General features: G+C 31.6%; 1 long non-coding RNA gene across 1 annotated transcript; it reads left to right on the forward strand.

Annotated features, from left to right (window-relative positions):
* Positions 1-1,445: 1,445 nt before the first annotated feature.
* LOC148198414 (uncharacterized) lies at positions 1,446-3,798 on the forward strand. The gene is made up of 3 exons (XR_015786638.1): positions 1,446-1,714; positions 3,382-3,472; positions 3,557-3,798. It is a non-coding gene; the product is annotated as an uncharacterized LOC148198414 (long non-coding RNA).
* The last annotated feature ends 9,845 nt before the right edge of the window (positions 3,799-13,643 follow it).

The following is a 13,643-nucleotide window of genomic DNA, read 5'->3' on the forward strand; positions in this document are numbered from 1 at the left end:
AAGCATAATTAATGAACTTAAATAAAATGTAAGTGTTACATCTAGATGACTTAACGAAATCTGAACACTATTATATACCTTTGCTCCTGGATTTAAATGCATGAGCTGATTTTGTTTTTCTCACATGGTAAACTCCATTAGTTTTACCAATTATTATGCATTTTCTTATAAGTTTTTTGTGTTCGCTATTCATAATTCCTTTTCATGGACATATCATCCTAAAGACAATGTCCTTGACGTAATTATTTTTGCCTTTTGGGGGCAAAGACACAATTAGGGTTTATATTCATTTTAGATAAAACAACGTATTTGAAATTAGAGAAATTAAATGAAACGGAAGTATAAATAGAAATTGAAGGGAGTGTAGAAAGAAAAACATGATAGATTGTGAAAAACCAAATGAAGTGAAGCCCATAACCCTTTAGACCCAATCACAGAAGAGAATATGCCCAATCAACTATGAGAAAAATGGTTCTAGCTTTTTGTGCTCTACCGTTATAAATTTTAATATTGATTTTGCAACTTATTTTATTTAATGAAGTCTTTCTTTTCAAAAATAAAGAAAAACGATTATTATCTTAATTGTTTAAACTACGAACCTTCAAAGTCCCGTATTATGTAATATTCGACATTTATGATAAATATCAAATATAAGACAATTTAGCAGCTCAAAAACATAAAATAAATAAAAAATTAATAAAATTTGAAAAACTTTATACTGTCACAAATTTACGAAGCTCTAAAACAATTGAAAATTTTGAATTGTCAAAAAAGGACTTAGGTTCATTTAACTAAAAGTTCATAGAAAGGTTTATAAAAACTTCTTAGAAAGTGAATTTTGCTGGGATGATATGTGCAGCGTGGGAATAGAGGTAAATTTTGATATCTGCAGGTTTAATTATATTTATCCTCTTATTATTGAAGTAAATATTTTTATTTATCTTCATTCTTATTTTCGTTTATATGAAAATTGTGTTTTATTTTCATCTGTATTGATGTTTGTGTCCGTATTTATAACTGTGCAGTCTAAAATATGAATTAAATAATATTTTAAGAAAATAAAAATCACAATTATAAAAGAGTAATATTATTAACATAAAAAACACGTTCTTTGTCTTCCTCAGTATTAGAGAATTGAATAAATCTTAAAATAAAATATTAAATAAAACTTATAGCGTTAAGTTATTATTGAAAAAAAAACAATCACATATAAATAAAATATTAAGATAACTACAAGTCTTAATTCACTAGAACCAAAATGGAATATGTGCATTTAACGTGTCTAATACGCTTTGGGATTAACCGAAGAAAAATACTGTATAGGTATATTTAAAAATTGGAAAATGATACTTCAACAAAAACTTTAGACAATATTTTGACACGGGATACGTGTCAAAATTTTAGTGATACACGTGAAAAATAATTTTTTAATATCAAAATGACATGGCAATGAGAATTGGGAGCAGATATCAAAATTCAGCTTCATTTCAAAATTTTCAGACTTGCAATCTAAGAAGCATTTCAGAGAGACAAGGTCGAGCACGCCACCACTGACGTCGGAGTGTCGCTGTACCTAGACGGTGTTGTCTTCCCTCCATCCAACTACCTATTGTCACTGCAGTGCTCGCATTCGAAGGCAAAACCTAGACGGTGTCGTCTTCCGTCCTCCCAGCCACCCTGCCGCCGTAGTGCCACCGGAGTACCTTTATAAAAGGTCTTTTCTTCCTTTTAACTATGAATTGTGTCCTTAATGAATCGTACCTTTGTTGTTTTTGTTTTAATGTTTAATAGCAATTATCGGTCCTGGCAGTTGCTATAAGATAGATTTCCAGAGATTTTGAAATTGATTTTTGTCTTTCGAACGACTAGGTGTTAATTTTCCTGCACCTCCCAAGTGTTTGAAGGGATGCATGAATGAACTTGAGAGTTGATTTTTTTCAATAGTCTCGATGATTGTATATCTTTCTTTCAATACTGTTTTATAGGTCCTTATTAGTGAACTTGGTAGGTAGAGGCTACCTATATTTTTGAATTGTATGGAGAGCTAAATTGCTTTTGATTTTTGTATCGTGTTGCTATGTGATTGTAATGGTGCCTATGGATTCTAGAAATTTTGATACATATACTCTTTTATGTTATACGAAAAAGAAACGTAAAATGGGGTTTTCAATTACTTTTATGAATCAATTTGGGATTGATTTCTGGTGGTTAGTTATGATTACTTATTATTTGTATTGGTTAATTATGAATCAATTTGGGATTGATTACTTATGATGTATAGACTAATTTGTCCAATTTTATAATGGATTGTTAACTATGAACATATTGATTGATCAATCTTTTATGCAATCCTTCTTGTGATATATGCAAAATAAAAGTGTATGAGTGTATAAATATTAAATACTGATGCATGAATGATATACACTTGGATAATGAAGATAAACTTACTTTTTATTCTGTTTTAGACTAAAATAAGAGAAAGAAAGTTCCTGTTTGCTGTTTTATAATGTTTCTGCCAAAAACAGAAAAGTAAAATGTCGTTGTTTTATTCTATTCTGCCAGAAAATTTCTACCACTAAAATTATTTGTTGTTTGGGTTAAAAAGAAAAAAAAATTGATGCAAGAGAGTTTTGTTGTTTTGATTATAATGGTGCAGAATTATTGATTGAGTTAGTTGATTAAATCTTGTTTAAAATAATATTTATATGGTGTGGGTGCAGGGCATATTATATTATATATATTATTGTATGGGGTGTTAGTCAATATTGATATATATTATATTATATTTATATATATTAAATTTATTACGTTGTTTATTATAGCATAAGTTTTCGGTTTAAATTTTAAAATATTATAATTATTATGTTATATATTATAGAGCGTACTAATATATATTTTATTTAGGACTTTGGGTATACAGGATTACAATGTTATATATTATAAAGTGCAGTAAATTTTCTAGTGGAATATATAAAATAATATATTACAATATATAAATATATAAATATATATATATATATATATATATATATATATATATATATATATTAGATAGCTTGTAAAAAGGAGTTATTAGTATATTATATTAAGTACTAGATAATGGTTTGGAATTAAAAGTATTAACTAGAATGCTACAATAATATAATTATATAAAGAGGTATGAAGCTGTTAGTGTAGTAAATTGCTGGTTTAAACTGAGTTAATCAATATTTATTAGATAAGTGAAGGTTGTTTTTTTACTTTGGTTGAATTGGCAGTGATAGATTGCACAATGTTTGTAATGTTTATTTTTGTAATGTTTATTTTTGTAAATATAATATTTTATTGTATCATTGATATGTTAAATATAATTATTTTGTTGTTGGACTTTATTTGTTGTAGATTTGATTATGGAGTATTTGTTTTAAAAATTATGGAGTTGTGAGATGACATTGAGAAATACGAAAGAAACACAATACCCACTTACACAACGGTAAGCTGTAAAAATTTTCATGTTGTTGAGCTTTCATACAAATGTTGCATTTTATTGATATGTTGTGCATTATTGTCTTTATAGGAAGAACTGCAACAAGTTAGGGAGCAATATGTTTGTGAATGAATTTTGGATGTGGACAATGTGCGCAGGAATCAAGTGTTGCAAGATTTAGGCATTTTGTACAATGTTGGGGAATAGTCATGAAAGAACAGTAATTGTTACATTTTGAACTTGTATATATTGTTTGCAAATCTATTTTTATTTGAAAAATTGTTGACAAATATATTTGGCACTCGAAACTGAGTTTGAAGTACATAATTGACTTTCCTGTGCAAGAACTTGAACTTAAGTACCCACTTATATCGTCATTGGTACCATTTATGCTCCTAGATCATGACTCTTACTAAATATGGTTTGTTTGCCATGATTTTGTTAATAAATTGTATAATAATTGTTTCCAAAATACATATAAGTGGAAAAAAGGATGACAAAGAAATCAGACACTCCAAAATGAGTGTCATGTACATAGTTGACCTTCTTGTGCAAAACGTTGAACAGAAGTACCCACTTATTTTGCCTATGGTACCAGTTCTGTTCCTACACCATGAGTCTAACTAATTATGGTTTTTTTGGCACGAATTTGTTAATAAATTGTTTAATAATTGTTCTCAAATTACTTATAAGTGGAGAAAATGATGAGAAAAAAAAATCAGACACTCCAAAAATGAGTTTGGTGTACGTAGTTGACCTTCCTATGCAAAAAGTTCAACAGAAGTACCCACTTACTTTGCCTATGGTACCAGTTCTATTACTACACCATGATACAACATAAACAACATAAACAAGAAGTAACATACACTCTAAGTCACCAAATAATCAACATAAACAACAAATGAAACTTTGAAATAAAATGTGGTATCATAGTTGAAATAAGTGGGTACTTATGTTATTAGTTATGCCCACTACGGTAGACTGACTTCGACATCAAGGTTTTCAACTACTAATAAGGTCAAATATCTCCATAAACCTTAAATTTCAAAATCGATGGTAATTCATAATGAAAAAACACACCGCTTGTAAAAATTTTGTGAAGGAAGAACAAATGTACGTTCCAATAACGTTTGGGATCGCAGTTCATCTAATTGGGTACTTACTTTATAACTTATGCACACCAGGGTACATTGTCTTTTTCATAAACATTTTCAACTTCTAATATTCAACATCATGTCCAAAAATATTAAATTTTAACATGGGTGCTAAATTATGATGAAATAACACACCCTAAGTCACAAAATTATGTTAAAAAATAACAAATGCACCTATCAAAAGACAAATGGGATCATAGTTCAATTAAGTGGGGACTAACGTTATTACTTATGCTCAGCACGGTAACCTCAGTTCTACATCAATGTAATCAATTTCTAATGTTCAATTTGAACAACGATGATGTATGACCAACAATATATTTAAATTTATTGCCTTTGTTATCTATTGTAGTCTAACAAAATGAAGAACCAATTCCAAAATCTATTTATTTCAACAACCATGCGAAAATACTCGAAAAACATGCCTCAAATTCACCATCCTCACCATACAAACTTCATTTCAAATAAGTATGTATCATGTTCATACAACTTCATTTCAACTGCCTTGCTCTATCATAAACAATGACAGACACCTAAAGTCACATTATGACAATGGAAAACGAATTCCAATGTTTTCAAAATCAACCAAGTTTGTCAACAGGATACCAAACATCATAATATTAACTAACAGTTACTTTCCTATTATAATACAACTTATCGAACTACTCATTGTTTTCTTCTACCATTTGTAGTATAAGGAGTTCTTGTTGCCACACTCTTAATCCGTATTCGGGGTTGTGCTTTCATACGATCGTACATTGTGCTTTGTTTAATTTGAAAACCACCTTCAAACACTGGGGTTTGCTGCTCATGTTGAACCAGTGTAATTTCACAACGATCTTCACTTCCTCATAACGGTTCTTCCACAAAATCTTCACCCTTATTTTTATTTTTTGCTTCAACCAACTTTCTTATATAATCAATACTACATTGCATGTCCGTAATAACCCTTGTTTGTTTTTCTACAACAAAAATTAATTTTTCCTTATCTCCTCTATTTTGCTTGTTAAATGGAACACCATATTTCTCAACAGCGTCTTTCACCATACCATAACAAAGATCCTCTTTCAACACACCAACATCAATAACAACCTGCAATGTCATTAACAGATTTGATTTCATAAAACACAAAACATAAATTACTTTTCCTCTAATCAACAACTACTCACCGATCCCTTTGCCAAAGCAGTTTTGATAAACTTCTCCCCAATATTGATATCAATCCAGTTCAACAACCTTGGAAATTTTGTTACCTGGGTACTGTACATTGACTTTGATGTCACAAAATGGTGACAAAACGATACCTGCAAATTTTTAATCCATCAACAATGACATTAAAAATGATGAAAAACAATAACAAATCATTGACTTTGATTAACAATTACATAACAAACATGTACCTGCAATAGGTAAGCACATCCTTGAACATGAAAATGACTTTTGCTTGTTTCATTCTTCGTTGTTGTTGAAGCACTAGACACACTTTCAACAAAGTATTGAAAGACTAAATTGCCCGAATTCTACTTAACCACACACCCCAACTCCCACACAAGGTAAAAAATAATTGGAAATAGTCATATACCATTCTCACATATACTTTTCCATCAGGGAAGTAGTCCCTACAAACACTACGATGTCCAGTTTGATTTAAATCTATCACTTCACCAAAAACAGGTAACCCTAAGGACAAACATACATCAAATTCAGTAAACTCAATAACTTTGTTACCAAAATAAAACTCACTAATGTTATCTACCTATTGACCACATAACTCAGATAACAAATTCCTACCTATCTTAATACAATCTAGCAAGTATAACAACCAACAAAAAACAGTTTTCTCAATGTAACCCTTCTGCTCAAAAGTCAACCGTTCGTTCAAATGACCTATGAACTTGGTCTTGCAGAAGTGTCTAAACACTAATTGCATACAAAGTCATGCTTACTATTTAAATACATTCAAACAATAAATGTATGGAAATCAAATACAACCCTACATACCTTCTTCCTTGTATCACGACCTTTACTCTGTTCACCAAGTTCCTCCATCACACTATACCAAGACAAAACAACGATAAACAATATATCAATAGCACGCATCAAAATAATGATACCAAAATCGGGCCAACAAAAATTACAAAAAAAAAAAACACCAGCGCAGAAAAGATTGATCAATCAATATGTTCATAGTTAACAATCCATTATAAAATTAGACAGATTAGTCTATACATCATAAGTAATCAATCCCAAATTGATTCATAAAAGTAATCGAAAACCCCATTTTACGTTTCTTTTTCATATAATATAAAAGAGTATATGTATCAAAATTTCTAGAATCCATACGCACTATTACAAACAGATAACAACACGATACAAAAATCAAAAGCAATTTATCTCTCCATACAATTCAAAAATATAGGTAGCCTCTACCTACCAAGTTCACTAATAAGGACCTATAGAATAGTATTGAAAGAAAGATATGCAATCATCGAGACTATTGAAAAAAATCAACTCTCAAGTTCATTCGTGCATCCCTTCAAACACTTGGCAGGTGTAGGAAAATTAACACCTAGTCATTCAAAAGACAAAAATCAGTTTCAAAATCTCTGGAAATCTATCTTACAGCAACTTCTAGGACCGATAATTGATATTAAACATTAAAACAGAAATAACAAAGGAATGATTCATTAAGGACGGAAGTCATAGTTAAAAGGAAGAAAAGACCTTTTATAAAGGTACTCTGGCGGCACTACGGTGACACTTTGACGGCACTACGACGACACTGGTGGTTGGGAGGAGGGAAGACCACACCGTCTAGGTTTTGCCTTCGAACGCCGGCACTACGACGGTAGGGTGGCTGGGAGGATGGAAGGATGAAAGACGACACCGTCTAGGTTTTGCCTTCGACTGTCAGCACTACGGCGGCACTGCGGCGGCAATGGGTGGCTGGGTGGAGGGAAGACAACATCGTCTAGGTACGGCGGCACTCCGGCGGCAATAGTGGCTGGGTGCAACGAAGACGACTTTCTCTCTCTAGTTCTCGTGCTCGACCTTCTCTCTCTGAAATGCTCCTCATATTGCAAATCTGAAAATTTTGAAATGAAGGTGAATTTTGAAATCTGCCCCAATTCTCATTGCCACGTCATTCTGATATTAAAAACTTATTTTCCACGTGCACCACTGAAATTTTGACACGTGTCCCGTGTCAAAAGTTGTTGTTGAAGTATCATTTTCCTTAAAAATTTAACAAACATATAAGTCTCGGTTCAAAAAGAATCGAAGCTTATAGGAGTCTATGACATCGATTTTTTGAAGAACCGTCATATACCCTACAGATCCCACTACAAAACTGACCTTCAATTGACCTTTTTGAACATGGTCTATGACTTTGGTTATTTAAAGAACTGATACTATACACCCTAATAATTCCTCTACACAAGATTTACAAAGCGGTAGATTTTGAATTGATGCCATAAAGTGTTTATGCTTCGATTTTGCAAATGACTGAGGCCAAAAGATTGAATGAAATTTCAAAATTGTCACTCAAATTTTTATTTTTTTATTTTTCTAGAGGCAAATTTGATAACGTTGTTGGCGCAATCAAATTAATATTACTAAACTACAACAACTTTAGTATTGCTAAGATGGTAGCCAACAAAATAGAAATGGTAAATTCAACCCTAGGTCGTCTTCTGACGAACATGGAATTGATTTTTAACAAATTAGTTTTTTTTTTAAATTATACAAAAGGGTTAATAATACAAAAACAATAAAGAAGATAGAGATCAATAACCAGATAAAAGAACAACATAACAAAAGTTAGAAAAAGATAAATTTATTAAAATATTTAAAAAGATAAAAACAATGGTAAATGATTGATTTTACTGTTTTTTCAAAATATGATTCATCATTGGCTATCTATATATTATTATTAAATTAATTATTGTCTTAGATTTTAAAATAATCAATGTAAATTCTCAATTAATTTGTTGACATTCTGACTCTTAACCAAAGTACATTCTCGATTAAAAGTAAGAACATTGTAGATTAATCATAGTAAATTAAACCAAAAGTACAACCTCAATTAAATATTACTATGCCTAATCATGTCTATTGTTTTACCTCTTATATCAAGTAAAAAGCTAATTAACTAAAGTACATTATTGAATAATTCTTGTTAAAGTTTTTACCACTATATTCTTCATTATTGGAAAAAACCCATTCAATCACATGAAAATTTTTAATTTTACTCAAAGTAAATTCTCAACTAAAAATAAAACCATTGGACTCATATGATTGATATGTTTGTAGATTTAACACTATGCTAACTTGCTATAATATAAAAATCATTACTTTTACTTGATTAAAAAACACAATACAATGATAAAAATAAATCACAACGAGAATAAGAAAGATCAAAATTTATTCATCTAATCTCATAATTCAATTAAGAAATTACAGCAGAATCAATTCCAAAAGCTTAACACATGTAAAATAATATGAAAACACACGAAAAGAGGGTGGAGAACATACTATAATTTACATTGTAATTACATATTATAATGAAATATTATTTTAACAAATATTGTAAACTTTAACTATAATTTAATATTGTAAAATTTGCAATCCAGTTTTATAGATGAACATACATATTTAAAGGATCTTTTAAAAATAAAAACTAAAGTCAAATAATATAAATATTTAAAGGAAAAAGAAAGAGAATTAAAGTTGAATAAACTGAATGTTAAAATGCAAAGAATAAGGTAAAAATAAAAAATAAAAAATAAAAAAAATTGATGGCTGGGGAAGAGAGGGGCCATAGAGTTCTCCGGGTTTCAGCAATCAGAGTCTCTTTGGGGTTTTGGAGTAAACGAGTAGACGTGATAGGATTGTAGGGCAAGGTACTGAGTCATGCATGCCCAGCCAAGATTTTGTGACATTTGAAAAGGGACAGGGACCACTTCGTAGACTACTACTTCTAGGGTTATTAATACAATTGTACCCTGTAGGATAAATAATTTCACACCATGCTCAATTATCATTTCATTCTAGTCACAATAAAATGGAAAAAAAAATTATTATACATGAAAAAAAATTGATGAACTATAAATATTATCAAGTTTGGACGTAATGTTTTCAACACAGAATAGGAATTTATCTTGATATTAAGTCCTTGAATGAAATAATTAGAAATTATTTTTCATTTAAAGTGTTTAAACTATTTTAAATTTTGACTTTAAATTATCAAATTTCTATCGTTTTGACTTTAAAATTCATTTCAAAAAATAAAAGAAGTGTTTAAACTATTTTAAATTTTGATTCTAAAACAAATGTATGACTATTAGAAACGTAGAAACATAAATTTTTAAGAGTTGAGTTATTATTTTCTAATTGAAAAGTTTTGAGTTTCCAATAAAAAACATAAGAGAGATCATATAAAAGATTTTCATATTCAAGTCAAAGAATTTACAAATTATTGTATATGATTATATATTAAGTAATGAAAAGGAATTGAGCCTTGTATGATTATGTTGAATTTATAGTTTATTGATCCATGGATAAACATATATTTGAATTGTTTAGTAACAACAATATCTTTAAAAATTTGAATTGTTTAGGAACAACATTGTAAACATAATTTATAACTCCACAAGTTTGTGGTTATAAAAAATGATTAATATTTTTCTTTGAATGCATTGTGTTTAAAATTTATAAAAGGGTCCATTTGAAGACTAACCACGTGACCTTCGTCCCACCATCATCGTCATCTCGAGCTCATCTTGGCATGTGCCAAGAAATCCAATGTGACTTTTTGGCACCATTCGATTCATCAAACACATGCCATTAATTTGGTGTTGAACCAACGTACGATAATTCTCCCACATAATGTATGTAATGTTGTAATCTTATCCTTTTGTCTTCACATTTCTAACAACTTTGATTTTAGAGATAAAATATGTCCTGCTTAAAAAAAAGTCTGGTATTTTTTTTTAGGTTAAATATGTTTTTAGTCCCTTAAGTATCAGACGATTTTGTTTTTAGTCCCTACTCAGAACTTTGATGGTTTTTAGTCCTTATTGTTTTGAAACTCTGACTATTAGTCCTTAAAATTAGACGGTGTTAAGTTTTAGTGGATGTGGCAAACGGCGATGCCACGTGATCACTGATATGCTCTGTTCACTCTCTGCCACGTTGGATGTTTAAGTGTTGAACTGAGATTAAGTCAAGAGCACTTCGTCATCTTTTATAAATGAGATTTGAAGAAGTTGGGTTCTTCTTCGTGGTTGCAGCTGGGGGCAAAGAACTTGGGTATACTGAAGGTTGGAGTTGGTGTTCTTTTCAATATCATTTTCCCAACATCTGAAGAACAACAAGTTGAAAAGGAAATTAGAAGAAGAGAAGAAAGTGTCCCTTGGGTTTTGAATGCTTTGCCACAGGTATGTCGTTTCAGAGTCATCTTGTATTAGTACTAGATTCCCCGAATCTAGGAGCTGCAGTGTTCTGTTTGAGGACGTGGATGGTCCAAGTTCAGAAGACCAGCGACTTTTGAATGCATCTTCTACCACCAGATTTCCATCCTCCGCAATTCGAAAAACTCCACTGGAATCGGCAACAGGATCTTCTCTGTTGGCAACCCACACCACTGTTTGTTGTTTCAAGCCGTGATACCAAATCCCCAGATATTTCCCTCCACTTTTTTCGCCAGGAGAAAAGAAGCCCAACTCAAATGTGGCGTTTGATGAAACGAGGTTTCCTTATGGTGGTCGTTCCGGTGCTCGTGAAATTTTCTCCAATTGAAAAAATTTACTTTGCCCCAATTAAGAACCCTAATTAACTTTGCCCCAATTAAGAACCCTAATTAACTTTGCCCCAATTAAGAACCCTAATTGCCCAATTAAGAACCATAATTCTTAATTTGATTTCAATCAAGATCGTGGTAGAAATAGAAGAGGGCAGATGCTATTTCACGTGGCAACGCCGTTTGCCACTTCTACTAAAACTTAACACCGTTCAATTTGAAGGACTAAAACTCAGAGTTTCAAAACTATAAGGACTAAAAACCATCAAAGTTTTGAGTAGGGACTAAAACCAAAAACGTGTGATACTTAAGGGACGAAAAACATATTTAACCCTTTTTTTTCCAATAATAAAGCATTGATTAATATAATACGTTTACTTTTGTTTAAATTTTCAAGTAGGTTTATTAAATTTGGGATCACAATGATGGAGAGTAGGATGATATAGGTTTAGGAAAACTTTTCTTTAACAACTATATTTTGTCAACTTTTTTACAACGTCACGTGGCGTTGTTTCATTGGTTGGTTTTAAAAGATTTTTTTAAGAAGGTGGAATTTGTTTAGAAGGGCAATTTTGGAAAGAATTTGGATAAAAACTCCTTTTGGCGATTTCTCTTTTTTTTAGATTCACTCTTTTTCGCAGCTTGGTTTTTTCAACTCTCTCTCCACCATTGAAGCTTCCATCTCTCTCTACCATTGAAGCATCTATCTCTCTCCACCGTTTCGGTCTTCTTCGTTCCTTGCTTTTCTTCACTGTCTGTCCACCATTGAAATGTTGTTTCCTCTCCCCTTTGAGTTTGAGTTTGACTCTTCTTACTTCGTTTCTTGGGTCATTTGGTCATTGTCGAGGATTTCATCTCTCTCTTTACCCATTTCCCCTTTTTTTTATGGTGTGACCGTGGGCTCGTTGGCGGTATATATCCCCCGTTTTGGAATTTTGTTGATTTTGGCGTGCATTGTCGTTGGCAGCATTTCTGTGGTTGTGTAAGTCTTTGGCTTTTGTCTCCCATTGTGGTTAGCGGTATTTCTCCCAAGGTTTGGGCTTTTTCGCACACACCATTGATTTATTACCAAACTTCACATTACAAGTTGTAGAAACCATCAACCATGACCAACAAGGGTCCTTCATTCATAAAATCTTAAAAACACACTCATAACAAACAGAAAAACAATCATGGGGAGCGTGGTTGCCACACTTGGGTAGCACATATCAACTTTCAGTACAAAACTACAAATTTAACCTGGTAATCGATTACAGCCTTTCTGTAAGCGATTACAAGTGCATGTCTCCAGTGTGTATGGTGCAAGACCTGACATGCGTTGCTAAGACCACCCAAGATGGGTCTTCCCTACACAGAAACTTACCAAACTTCACACTACAAGTTATGGAAACCATCAACCATGACCAACAAGGGTCCTCCATTGAAATATCTTAAAAAGACACTTATAACAAACAAAAAACAATCATGGGGAGCGCAATTGTCACATTTGGGTAGCGTAGATCAACTTTCAGTACAAAACTGCAATTTTAACCTGGTAAACGATTACAACCTCTCTGTAAGCGATTACAAGTGCATGTGTCCAGTGTGTATGGTGCAGGAACATGTTAGGTCATTGAATTGTTGAGAAAAAATATCAATTAGGTGATTTCATGTAAGTTAGATGAGCTCCATAAGCATTTATGGACAATTTCTCCCCTTATAATCGATTACTAGAGGAAAAATGGTCATTCATACAGAAACTTCAACTATACTCCCCACCTGGATGAACAACACTCCCCAACTCTATTTTTCTGACCTTTGCTACTTGTTTTGTTCTTAACTTTCTCCACCGAACTCCAAATTACTTGATTCTTGTTTTGTTGGAATCTAGACTCAAAGAGCTTTCAAATGACTTCTAACTCATTATTTTTAGACCATTGTATTAGGTGTAGGTAATTTCCCAAAAACAAAGTTTTTCTAAGATTTCTAAATGAGTTTACTTTAAGTTATTGTTTGATGTTTGCTATTTTAGATGGGTGAGTGAGTTTAATGGTCATGAGTTGTCTTTAGTGCACCAATAAACATGTTAGGTCATTGAATTGTTCAGAAAAAATGTCATTTAGGTGCTTTTATGTAAGTTAGATGTGCTCCATAAGCATTTATGTCCAATTTCTGCCTTGGTAATCGATTACAAGGGTCTTGTAATCCATTACCAGAGGAAAAATGGTCATCTGTACAAAAACTT

This window comes from Vigna umbellata, chromosome 5, assembly GCF_029865625.1.
Source record: "Vigna umbellata cultivar VRB3 chromosome 5, Vumbellata_1.0, whole genome shotgun sequence".
In the NCBI taxonomy this organism is placed as follows: Eukaryota; Viridiplantae; Streptophyta; class Magnoliopsida; order Fabales; family Fabaceae; genus Vigna; species Vigna umbellata.